The following is a 12917-nucleotide window of genomic DNA, read 5'->3' as shown; positions in this document are numbered from 1 at the left end:
TTCACCACTCCAAGTTAAGTCTCTGTCCATGACCATTTATCCCCCCTTTACCTCCTCCACCTCCCTAAACAGCCCCCCACCCCCGGTAGTCGCAAAGCTGCTGTCGGTGTCCATGAGTTCTTTCTCTGTTTTTGTTCTTTTTTGCTCAATCCTTCCACTCAGCCCCACCCAGTAACTGTCAACCTGCTCTCTGAGTCTGTCTCTGTTTTGTTTGCTAGTTTATTTTGTTCATTAGATCCCACATGAGTGAGAGCATATGGTATTTGTCTTTCTCTGCCTGGCTTATTTCAGTTAGCATAATGCTCTCCGGGCCCATCCATGCTGTCACAAAAGGTAAGACTTCCTTCTTTTTTACAGCCGAGTAGTATTCCACTGTGTAAGTGTACCGCAGGCTTTTTATCCAGTCATCTTGACTGTCAGTATTTTTAAAGCCAGGAGGGGTGACTTACTCTGGGTACTGCCCTGGGAGTCAAATTCTCTTCTCCAGCCAGCGTTTCTGCCCACACATTTCAGTCCAGCTCTTGCCTAAGGGCCGGCAGGCACCTGGGACGCCGGGCACCAGCTGTCCCTCCCCTTCCCGGCCTCTGCTCAGCTCCTAGTTCTCAGCGCCAGCCTGCGGGCGGGAGCAGAAAGAGCCGAGCTGGGCACACGCCTCGCAGCTGCCTGCAGAGCTCTCCAGGGCCCCCTGCCTCCCTGTGCTCACTTCACTCCCTCTCCATTTTCCGTCCAGGGATTTCCAGTGACTCCCAGAATCTGCCTGGATTGGGGGAAGTGGGAGAAAAGGGAGCCAGAGAAAGGAGAAATACTGGGTTTATGAAAACAACCCCTGAGGAGGGGGATTTTTTCATGGAGGGAAGCAGGAGGGTGCCATGCACTGGAGCCAAGGTAGCTTGCCCTCCATCCAGATCCTTCCACCCCCTCGCTGTTGTCCACCACTGCAGATCTGGCACCAGGCTGCGCTGCTGGCCTTAGTGTCCTGTCTCACCTGCAGCCGCTTCAGGAGCTCAAGGGCACAGCCTTGGGAGCAGCCAGCCGGCTGCCAATTGGAACTGGAAGTCAAGGGGCAGCTTACTTTGAATTTGCCCAATTTCCAAGTAGCTGTTACCTCAAAGGAGATATATATATATATAGAGAGAGAGAGAGAGAGGGAGAGAAAGAGAGAAAGCCCATGTGGCCTATCTATCCCTCTCTCTTCTACAGAGGCTGGTTGAAAAGTTGCTCACAAAGCAAGAGAACAAAGGTGACACATTTTTATTTTATTTTGCTATTTTATTTTATTTTATTTTTTGTAAATCTTCTTCACAGACTTTCAAACTGAAAGTGTGGTTTTCACTCAGCCTGAGCCTCTGCAGCGGGTCCCAGCAGGGGCTCTCCCCTGCTCTGCTCCGTGCCCCGCGGGTCTGTGAAGTCCCATCCTCGCAGCTAGTCACACAGCCCACAGAGGGCAGGCTCTGTCTTTCTCACGGGGGGGCCCGCATTCAGGGCCCTGGGAGGAAGATGACCACACATGCTCTCTGACCTTCCACTGTAAATTCTAGACACCATTACCTTCCATCCCTTCCAAACTTCACCTCCTCTCCAGCTCTGAGCTCTCCATCCAGTCTAGGGGTTGAGTCTCACGTGCAAGAAAATATAAAATTCATACCATGAGAAAAGCAAATTTGAAAAGAAACAAACATGGTTAGGGATGTTCATAGTAAGAACAGCATGACAGCTGTTGCATTTGAAGGCTCTGCAGTGCCCAGGTTCATATCCCAGCTCTGCTGCTTAATATCTATATGAATTTTGGCAAGTTATTTATTTAACCTCTTTGTGCTTTATTTCCCCATCTATAAAATGGGATAATAAGAGTATCTACCTCATAAAGTAATTGTGAGGCTTAAATGAGTTAATATATTCAAAGTTCTTTAAGAGATATAGGCTCCACATGTGTTAGCTGTTAACATTACCTATTGACAGCAAGAGCGCTCAGGCATATTATTGCTGGGCTCTCCATGCTACTGTTTAGTCCTGTCACTCTCCAGGAATCCTTTCCCAGGCTGCAACACACAAGAGGAATCATAGGAGACAAAGTCAGAGCCTGTTACTGAAAGGGCAAGCACACCTTCATCACTCCCTCTGCAGAAAGCAGGACTATGTGGCCAACTCAGTCACAAGCGTGGCTCAGGCTCAGGGCTGAAGGGAAGCCGTTCATGTTCTAGAATGGCCGGTCCTTGGTGGCAATCCCTGAGCTTGCCCTCTGCCTAGACAGAGATGACCAGCCTGTCTCTCCCACCCAAGGACCAACTGAGGACAGGTGTTGACATGACCAGCCTGGGTGATAGAGGCCTGTTCTGCTCACTCATGGTGGCAGAATGTGCTGAAATGGTTCACCTGGAACGGGCCACGCGCTGATGAGTAACGCCTTCCTCGAGGGCAGACCACACGCATTTCTTTGTATCTGGTCTTCTATGGAGGACAAACCTGTTTCTGCCCCGAGTTTTCCCCTTCAAGTCTCTCCCAGCTCCTTCAACGAGGCATGGTTACCCACACACTCCAGCTGAGGAAACCGAGGCTCCGAGCTTCAGTGCAGAGCCAAGAGGAGAGCCAGGCTGCTCCCAGGCACGTCCATGCTGCTCCTGCCATGCTCCCAAGAGCAATGTGTGCATGCGTGTGAGCAAAAGTCAGAGCACGTTAGCTCTCTTCAGCCGTTCGCTAAGCCAGATGCAGAAAACAAACTCATCGAGAGCCTGGGAATCTTTTAGGCTTCAAGTAGGAGCCTCTGCAGCGTGTCTGACAGCGGGCCCTTCAGATTCTCTTTGTGAGAGTCCACTTCTCTCCTGCCTTTCTACTCAAGTGGCAAATAAATTCTGCTCACATACCTGATGGCAAGACTCCATTAAGGTTTTTTCAGGTTTCACTGGGCCTCAGGTTTTCCATCTGTAAAATGGGAGTGGTAGAATTAAGTTTTCAGGGTGTTGAGAAGATTACAATGAATGTACTGAGTCTCTGGTATACACTGGATGTCCACTTGAGAGATGATATTCTTATATATTAAGCAGAGTGACCTCCCTGTATTTCCTGATATTTCTAGTCTTTCCCTGACTTTCTTCCATTCTGATGGTTAGACATAGTAGCATCAGATGATTCAGGGAAGAGAAAAGGTTTTTTAATTTCCCAAAGTTTAACATTGATCCCAGACATAGAGGCTACATAATAGATCAGAAATAGGCTGCCTCCTCTCCCCTGAAATTAGGTACAGATTTCATGGGAGGGGGGATGGATGGGAGGGGATGCCTTGAAAGGGGGCCTCATGCCTTGTCACCTAAGTGTCAGGTGAGGATGGAGGTTGGAACTGACAGAACCCCCCATATTAGGGCTCCTAGAAGAGAAGACCTGCGCTTTCTTTGCCAGATTGGACCTGAAAAAGTAGCAAGTTCCAAGACACTCAGCCTGGTGTGGGAGCAGGAGGGATAGTTACCCAGCATGGTGTGGGAGCAGGACGGACATTTACCAGGAAGCCCAGAGCTGGTGGAAAGTCCTGAGGAAGAGATGGGCCTGGCACAGTGGAGGCTCAGCAAGGAAGCCAGTGTGGCTGCAGGGGGTGAGCCAAGGGACAGGAGACAGGTACAAGGGCCATCACACAGAGGGACCAGGAGGCACTGGCTCACCTCGGCCTTGAGTGAGAGGGGAGTCTTTGGAGGATTCTGAGCAAGGGAGTGACACAGCATGACACATGACGTTAAAGGCATGTTATGGCAGTTGCATTGAAAGTAGAATACTGATGAGGCACAGAGGACTTCGGCAGAAAGTTCAAAGGCCAGCGGAGGCCAGCCTTTTACATTGATTTGAGCTGAGATGGTGGAATGAACAGCACGCATCTAAATGGCTGGGGATACTTTGTGAGGTCTTAGAAGAAAACCCATGCAGGGTCAGCCAGCAACTAGAGCTGAGCTCTCTCCCCATGCCCTGTATCCTCAGGGTCCACATAGTGCTCAGAAAGATCCATCCGTCCTGGCCAATTAAACTAAAAGCAACAAGGCCAGACCACCTCACCAAAGACGAAGCCAAAAAGGAACACTAATGTCTTTTCCACATTGGATCAGAGCTAAGAGGTCTGGGCAGGGCTCTTCATGCTAAGCATGAGAAAAAAGTGGGGAAATGGCATTTCAACTATGCAAACATCCTAGAACGCAAAAGGGAAAGGAAATACAATCTGCAAAAGAACAATAAAAAACTCAGTATGGAGTCATTTATACAAGACTCAAAAACAAGATGATGAAGCAATAGGCTGGGGCGAAAAGGAAGATTACAGGGTTAAGGAAACAATTGAGGGCAAAGCAACATCCTTACGGAGTCCAATAAAGAAATGTAAACTAGGGAGGAACAGAAGAGGCACGGCTGAAAATTCAAACAATGATAAAAGGAAAAGGCTTTGGACGTCACAGTAACTGCAAGGGAAAAGATAAACTGAGTAAATCAATTAGAGATGATGACAATGCGTACTTCAAAGTTGGCTTACAGAAAGATCGCTGCTTTTCTTAAGGAGAGCACCCAATAAATGGAAGAGTGTTTGATATGTAATTCATCAGGGCTTGTTCTGACATTAGAAAAAATAGTAAATCTGCAAGACAAAAATTAATATACTAGAAAAATATAATTTACATGGAGATACAGAACATATCCTGATCCACCTTAACTATACAGAATGACTTCATCCAGACAAAAAAGGGAGTGAGCTGGGATCATGTCGGCCCCGGATTTCTCCACACTGATATTTTTTCCAAAGGAAATTAGAGGAATGCCCACAAATCCCAAATAAAGGAAAATGTAACTCAAGAATGTTAAAACTGAAGGCATTGTCAAACATGAGAGAATTCAGGTCCTATATGAGCCCTTTTGGAAAATACACTGGAAGACTAATCCAGTGACAAGACGAATTTATTAAACACACACACATCCCTCTAGAGTGAAGAAGTTACAGTCAAAAAATACAGATGAAGGTTAAATTCACTTACAGAAGTGTAAATAGCACAACAGCAAACACTTTGATTGCTGAAGAGAGCACGTTATCATTTTAGGTTTAAAATTATACAAGTAACAACAAGCAGGAGGCAAAAGAAAGGAGATGGGAGAAAATATCGGAGTTTGAATCACTTGAACTTTCTAGTAGAAGGTTAATTAGTACTTCTTGAAAAACTGAAAGATGTATGTTAGAAGGAAAAGTTTAACTCCCAATTATGTGATTTCATTAAATTTTTACTTAATCTCACTTAGATATTTGACAAAATACTATCACAGGCAACGGAGAAAAGAGCACAATCCAAATTTCACTTCGGTTGACTTTTCTTTGGCTATGTTCAAGTGAAATTAAGTAAATGTGGTTGGTTTTATTAAATTAAGTATGTCTAGCATGATCGCTAATGAGTTAGCTAGTTATTTATCTACCTAAATAGCCTTCCCTCTCCCTCATCCCAACCTATCTGTACACAGAGACATTTGGAATGGTGTCTACCAAGAGTTAACGTTGGTTACTTCTCAGTGGTGGAATTTTGGAGTCATCTCTCTTTATTTGTTGCTCTCTTCTTTGTATTTTAAAAATATTTTTAAAAACTATTTTATTATACAAGTTTATCAATTATAATAGTTATTATGTTTAAAAATGCATATGCTCACTTAAGTTTTATAGAGTGATATATACGATTTGACAGCATCCGGTAATCAGAATTATTGCTCAATAGTAATTGATGCCTTGAGGGCTTGCTATGTGCCAAGTGATCTGCCAACGGCCTTCTGTAAACAATGCCATTTTCTTTAAACCTCACAACTTCATGATCATGTCCTCAATTTAAAGATGAGGAATTCAGCAGTTCCGGGGATATAAAGTACAGCGTAGGGAATATAGGTAATAATATTGTAATAACTATGGGTGGTGTCAGATGGGTATCAGACTTTTCAGGATGATCATTTTGTAAGTTATATAAATTTTTAGTCACTGTGTTGTATATCTGAAACTAATATAATATTGCCAACTGTAATTGAAAATTTTTAAAAAATATTCATGAGGTCTTCACAAAAGGTTTTAGAGTCATGGGAGAAAACATAAGGAAATTAAAGCTCATAGAAGTTAAGCGATGACATCACACACTTCCAAGTGACTGAGAGGGAGCGCAAGTCCATGCTTTTTACTCCAAGTCGGCTTCATTTATCAATTGTGTACTGAGGCCCCACTCTGTCCCACACATTATGTGCGCTCCACTGTGGCACAATTCCTAGACTTCCTCCTAATGACTAATTTTAACTAAGAATTTCCTCTTTCAATGGTTAAAAAATGTATGGCAATATTTAATATGATTCAGGCTCTAAAACATCCTAACATGGTACATCAGCTCAGTTTTCTTTTTCATCTTCTCTTTGAAGATGAAACAGTTACTAGTTTTACATCTAAGCTGCAGATTTATTTTGTTTAAAAATAAAATTTACTGAAATTAGAATCAGGGTGTTTGTTTGTGATTCCTACAGCTGCGTGTTTGAGCTTTGTGTACTTTCTGTATGCGGCTATTATTTCACAATTTTTTTAAAAAAGTGTTTTAAAGAAGGCTGTTAAATGCAAGCATGAGTTATCAGTTTGTTTCATTCAATAAATTAAATTTTGATCTGTGATAGAGTAAAACAGATTAACCATATTTATATAAATTTATATGAATTTTGTTTATTATTTTTAATTTTATTTATTATTTACCTTTTGCTATGTATCAAATTATCCCCCAAGTTATTATCTTAAAACTACAAATATCTATTATCCTACAGAAACTGTGTCAGGAATCCAGGCACAGCTTAGCTGCTGGGTGTCTCTGGCTCACTCTCTCTCACAGGGGCCTGGGGCGGGGGGGACAGTCATCACTATGCTCAGCTAGGGCGGAGCTCCAAGCTCACCTATGTCTCAGGTCTTCAGTGGCTATTGATCAGAGTCCTCAGTTACGTTACCACATGGGTTTCTCAATAGGTCTGTTCAGAATATGGCAGTTAACTTCTCCCAGTGAGAGAGACAGTGCCAAGATGGAAACCACAGTCTTCTTGTAACCTAATCTCAAAAGTTATATTCAATCATTTCTGCTTCATTCTCTTCATTAGAAATGAGTCACTAAGTCCAGCCCTCACTCAAGGGGAGGGTATCACACAGGGTTTAACTAGCTGGAAGTAGGGGTCATGGGAGTCATGCTAGAGGCTGCTTACTATAGATTGGAAAGCCATGTACCAAAATGTTAGCCTTGTTTGCCTCTAATAGGGAATTGAAATCATGGATGTTTTAATGTTATTTTTATTGCTTCTCTGCTTTTCTAAATTGTCCATGATGCAGAGGTAGAAAAGGTTGAAAACACAGGCTCTGTGTTTAAATTCTGCTCTGTCACTCAGCATCTGGATCAGGCATAGGCTTACTTAGCCTCCATTTCCCCAGTGCCTAATTCTTATGATTATTGTGAAGACTGTGACCTATATGTAAAGCACTTACACAGCAGCACCTTTTAAAAGCTTATCAAATGTGGACACTTATCATTGATAAATATATAACTTTTAAAATATGAAAAGAAAGTAGTGGAAGTTATAATGATACAAAAAGTAGTATCCCGTTTTATACCTAGGTTATAACTGCATTAGCAGGAGAGGGGTATGAACACATACAACACAGGAACAGTGAGGGCCAATAATATAAGCAAATGCTAAATTTCATAGATCAGGCCATAAATGAAAACATTAGAATAAAGAGGTAATGGAAGATGGGCGGTTGTGTAGAGGAATGCATTTCAAAAGAGGTGGGGCAGGCTGTGGGCAGGGTGAAGGTAGGATTAGAGGTTCCGAAATTCTGGTCAGGTCCTCATTTACTGAGTGTCTCCTCCATGCCAGCCTCTGAGGACACAGCTTTCAATAAGGCAGAATGTCTGCCTTCAGGAAACTCATAGTCTAGAAGGCAGGGACAGCAATAAAGGCATCCTCTCAAACTATTTGGTGACTTCAGAGATAAAAGCATTTAATCGACAGTTATTTATTGAGCATCTATTATGTGCAGACATCATACCCAAAATCATTGCCCTCAAAGAGCTAATCACGGGAGATGGGCAACTTAACAGGCAGTCTCAAGACAATGTAATAAATGCTAGGATGAGCAGAGAGTCTTTTTAAAAGAGATTACATGAGATGGGAGAGCAAAGGGGAGCAGAGATGTGGTTTAGGGAGACAAGGAAGGTTTTGTGAGGTTTTGTTTCATGACTAAGCTGATACCATGTTAGCCAAGCCAAAGGTTAGTTGAGGAGAGCTCTCGTTGAAAGGACACCCTAAGGACAGATGCTATGACAACCCAGAGAAAACATGACTGGCAGACAACAGGCTGGAAGGTTTAGACATTTTAATCAAGGCCAGGTTATGGAGCATTCAAAATCGCAGACACAGAAAATGGGATACATGTTGAAAATTTGCAGACAGCAATGACATAGTGGATGCTCTGTTTAAGGATGGCCTCGAATTTCCTTCAGAGGAAGTAGGATAAGTGGGGACTCAGCACCTGGGGAGATGACCTTGGCATCAGAGGTCAAGTTCACCTGGAGTAGTCCTCCCAAGGTGATTTCCTTAAATGCCAGTAACATCTGAGCTAGACGTTCATGGTAACTCATTCTAAGCTCTGCCGAACCCTGAGATACTTGAAACAATTAGTCTCATATATCATGGACAGAGTGTCACAGAGACGGACGGTAAAGAAAGTGCTCAAAGCAAGTTGAAAATGCGAAGACGCAGTTGGGGTCCTTGTAGAACAAATAAGCATTGGGGAGGGACCAACAAAGCAGAGGAGAGCAAGAAACAGGATGGGAGAAACTATTAGTCTCTAACAATTGGGACAGCCATCTAATTTTTCTATCCCAGAGCAGGGTGACTTTGGGCAAATCCCTTCATCTCTTTGACCCACATTTCACACCTGTGAAATAGGAATAACCACTATTTCACAGGACTGCTACAAGGATAAAATGAGATTATCTCCATGAAAGAACAAAGCCCGTCCAATCATAAGCTAATTTTACTATTATTATTAGACAGAGGATAGAAGGTGGTTGTGAATGTTTAAATTCTGGAGTCCAAGCTTGGATCCAAATCCCAGTCTTTCAATTACTAGCTGTATGATCTTAGACAAGTTACTTAACTTCTCTGGATCTCCAATTCCTTGTCTATAAAAGGGGAAAAATAACAGTAGCTACTTCATAAGGCTTTTATGAGGCATGCATGATGAATTCATGTAAAATGCTAAAACAATGCAGGCATGGAATAAACTCTCAATAAATATCTGCTATTAATAGCAGTAGTCATTGTAATAGGAGCAACAGCAGGAACAGTAGTATTTCTGGACTCTAGGACCCTGGTTTTCATAAGATGCAAATGGGGGTAAAAAAAAGTAACATATTAGTGTAAATAAGGTTTAATTAGAACCTCAAAGTAAGTTCATGTATTTGGTGATTTTCGAATCTGGTAGCAAAGCCCCTGGATTAAATATGAGGAAACAGACTTGGAGGAGTTACATGAATTTCGTATGAACACACGCCCAGACGCGGCTAAGCCAGGAGCTGGCCTCACGGTTCCTGGTGCTAAATTCGGGCCCTTTCTGATAAGCTGAGCTGTCTCTGTGCTGGGTCTGGCATGCTTTAAAGAGAGCAATTTGCAGAGCATCTCACCAGGAATTTCCTTTAGGTTGAGCTAAAATCGACCCGTACAATAGTAGCAGGACTTGCTTGTTTAAAGAGCTTCTGTCTGGTCCAGTTGTCTCTCAGCTTTCTCCCCTAAAAGGAAATTTAGAACCGTTAGCTTATGTTGCATTTGTTCTTAAATGTACTCATTCATTCTCGTGGGTGATTAAGGATGATGGGTATATAAATATACAAGTACATAAATGACAAGCCCAACCGTGTGCATATGGTAATTGAATTCTGAGATGAGAACCATGTTTATGCACTTCTGTCAGGCCGCCGCCTTGCGATGAGCGTGCGATTTCTTACCCACCGTTTCACCGCCGCCAGCATCAAAGGGAATCTCCTAAGTGCGGCACTAGAGAACACCATCGACGCCTTCCAGATCATTCGCAGCTGGGAAAAACGATCACGAGGGTTCTCTCTGGATGCTAAGTCTGGCGAATGGGTGCTCCCTGCTGCATTAATGCTGCATTTGTTCAGCAGGGGCCACTGGGTGAAACACTGATCCTAACGGGAGTATAAGATTTAAGATAAAGTTTTTATCATTTGACTGAAAACTGCCCAAAATATTTCAGTAGCTATCACAGATGACAGCATTTTCAAGTTATTTAAATAGAGAGTGGGGACACCAGACTCAGCTAAGTGAGATTGGCCAGGGTAAAAGCGGAGGAAGTGCATTCTAGAAAGCAGGGACTGGATGAATACTAGAATGGCTTTGTGCAGACACCTACAGGGAGATGAGATAGGTGGGCGAAGGCCAGGTTGTGGAGGGTCTTGCGTGCCACACAGAGGGACAGGGACTTTACCCTGAGGCCAAGGGAAGGTTTTAGGCAGCCTGGCCAGGTACGCATTTTAGGTAAATCCCACCAGTGAAAATGTGGAGAGGAGCTGAAAGTATGGTGTTTTATTTCAACACTCTGGCCAGCACTCCCAGTGTTGTCAGCTCTGCAGGGATGAGCTTCATTCACAGAAGCTTCCAGACCACCACTCTCCTCCCTCCACAGCAAGGAGTCTTGGAGAGTGATTCTAGGAAGTTAAGAACATTCTGGGTTGTCAAAATCAAAACTGAAAATCACCCCTGAGGATAAGCAAAGTTGAAATGTGAATAGGCTTTATAGGGCTCAGCCCTAAGATAGCCCTTCAGAAATGATGTGAAACTGGAATTGAGACTCTGCGGCCATACACTCTCCTAGGTCTTTTTTGCACCCCTCAGGGTGTTGGTTAGAGCTGAGCTATTGTACAACTGCGGGTTTTGCAAACCCGAGCTCCTGAGTTCCTTTCCTCAAGCTGAAACTTCACCCCCTATAAAACTCTGGGGTCTCAGGGTTTGAAGTAAAACTGAAAGTTCCAAAAGAACCACAGTCACCTCTGCTGTTATCTTCTACCCAAACTTGTCCTGCAAACTATACCCTCTCCTTTTACTACACATCTACTTCACAGATGTTGGGTTGACTCAATTTCCGGATGTTATACTGAAAACCCTGGGCTTGGAGTTCAGGCTCTTGGTTTCAATTCTGGTTCTGTAGCTTTCTGACCATCTGACCTGTCAATCCTTTGAAGAATTTGAGCCTCAACTTTTTCGTCCGCAAAATAGGAATTTAATTGGATGACGCCTGAGGGAGCTTTGAGCTCTAAGATTCTGTGGCTATGAGAACATCCTGTCACTCACTATTGTTCTGGATGCCAAAGAGACATAAAATAAAACAAGTCAGAATCCTGCCATCATGATAAAGCCATAATATTCATAATTGGAAGGTACCCAAGTGATGTTATAGGTGAATGCTTAGAGACATGGAAAACTCTTTAGCTCTGCTGTCTCATGAGAAAAAAGTTTACAAAAAAGTCCAGTATGACTTCATTTTTTGTAAAACAAATATGTACATAGAAAAATTACCCAAAGGACAGTCCCATGGTTATCTCTGGTCAGGAAATTTTCTTTCTTTATTGGTTAGTTTTTAAATTTTCATTTTCTTATTTTTTCCTTACAAAAGAGGTATGTGATTTTTACAATAATAAGATTCATTTTCTGGGGCACCGTGGATTCATTGACCATTTTTATGGGGAGTTAATGAGGACTTTGCAGATGATATGACATGTAATATGGAATGTGATGGTCAAATAGGAATAATTCATTTCTCAGTAACCCCTCCATTCACCCACCGTCTCATTCTTTTCTTTTGAATACATCATGGTTTCTCATGAGTGAGCACCGACTTCCCCCACGAAAGCACACACTGCTTGAAGGCAAATGGCAATTCTTCTGTATCCTCTCCAAAAATTCCCCCAGAATATACAGAGTAAATTAACCTGCACTTGAGATAGGGGTTTTGTTGAAATTAGGGGTGCTGATTAACACCTAATTCTGTGGACACTTATGAAAAAATCCTGTCTGTGAATTCTCAGTGGTTGGTGTACCAGTTTCCCAAATCTTAGGCCATGGGTTCTCTTCCTGCATCCCTCAGCTTCACCGTTTTCTTTTGTGGCTTGAACCAAAATCCCAAACAAACATGGCAGTCATGTCATGGGGGAAGCTGAGTAGGGACAGAGGAATAAACACAAAGCCCAAGGGACCCAAAATGTGGATGGGTGGCCCTGTCCTATGCAGAAGCAAGGAGTCATGGGGTAGAGCAGAGAGGCTGAAGGAGTGAAGAGAGGAGAAAGGAAGGGAGAATTCCCACTTGTGGACCTGAGTTAAAACAAAGGGCAACCAGTCCTGGGACAAGAATAGTTGTCAGATGCACGGCATCCCTTTAAATACCATCTACCTACATGTCAACAAAGCCCAAATTCCTATCTCCAGGTCAGGCGCACCTCCCAAATTCCAGGCTAGTTTGTTCAACTCTCCACTTGATGTGGCCACCTGGATGCTAACCAACCTCTCCAACTCAACATGTTCTAAGCTCAATTCCTGATCTTTCCTCCCCAAATAGGCCACCTGCAGCTTCCCCATCTCAACAGATGGCAAGCTCATCCTTCTGGTTGCTTAGGCTAAAATCTAGGAAGAGGTGTCATCTGTGCTGAGGGAGCTCCCGTATCCCACATTCAATCGGACAGAAAATACTCCTGACTCTTTCTTCAGAAGATATCAGAATCCAATGATTCCTTACCAGTCCCACCACTACCACCCTGGTTCAAGCCATCATTATCTTCCTATGCATTACTGCAATAACCTGGCTTTCCCCCTCCTTCCTTAACTTCCTACAGTCT

General features: G+C 43.3%; 1 long non-coding RNA gene across 3 annotated transcripts in view; it reads right to left on the bottom strand.

The window, feature by feature from the left end:
- Positions 1 to 1288: 1288 nt before the first annotated feature.
- The window catches only part of LOC308547039, a 302009-nt gene continuing 290380 nt past the window's right edge, over positions 1289 to 12917 (bottom strand). Inside the window, exons 6-8 of one of the 3 annotated variants that reach the window (XR_013997430.1) lie at positions 10017 to 10217; positions 9696 to 9800; positions 1289 to 2919 (exon numbers count right to left, since the gene is read on the bottom strand). This is a non-coding gene — a long non-coding RNA (uncharacterized lncRNA). The remainder of the gene's footprint in view (positions 2920 to 9695; positions 9801 to 10016; positions 10218 to 12917) is intronic. The other 2 variants (XR_013997431.1, XR_013997432.1) reach the window with 2 other exon arrangements.

The sequence above is a fragment of the Miniopterus schreibersii genome (genome assembly GCF_964146895.1).
Source record: "Miniopterus schreibersii genome assembly, chromosome: 17".
NCBI classification, from domain to species: domain Eukaryota; kingdom Metazoa; phylum Chordata; class Mammalia; order Chiroptera; family Miniopteridae; genus Miniopterus; species Miniopterus schreibersii.
The sequence above is the reverse complement of the archived record's forward strand: the minus strand, read 5'-3'. Positions and strand labels throughout refer to the sequence as shown.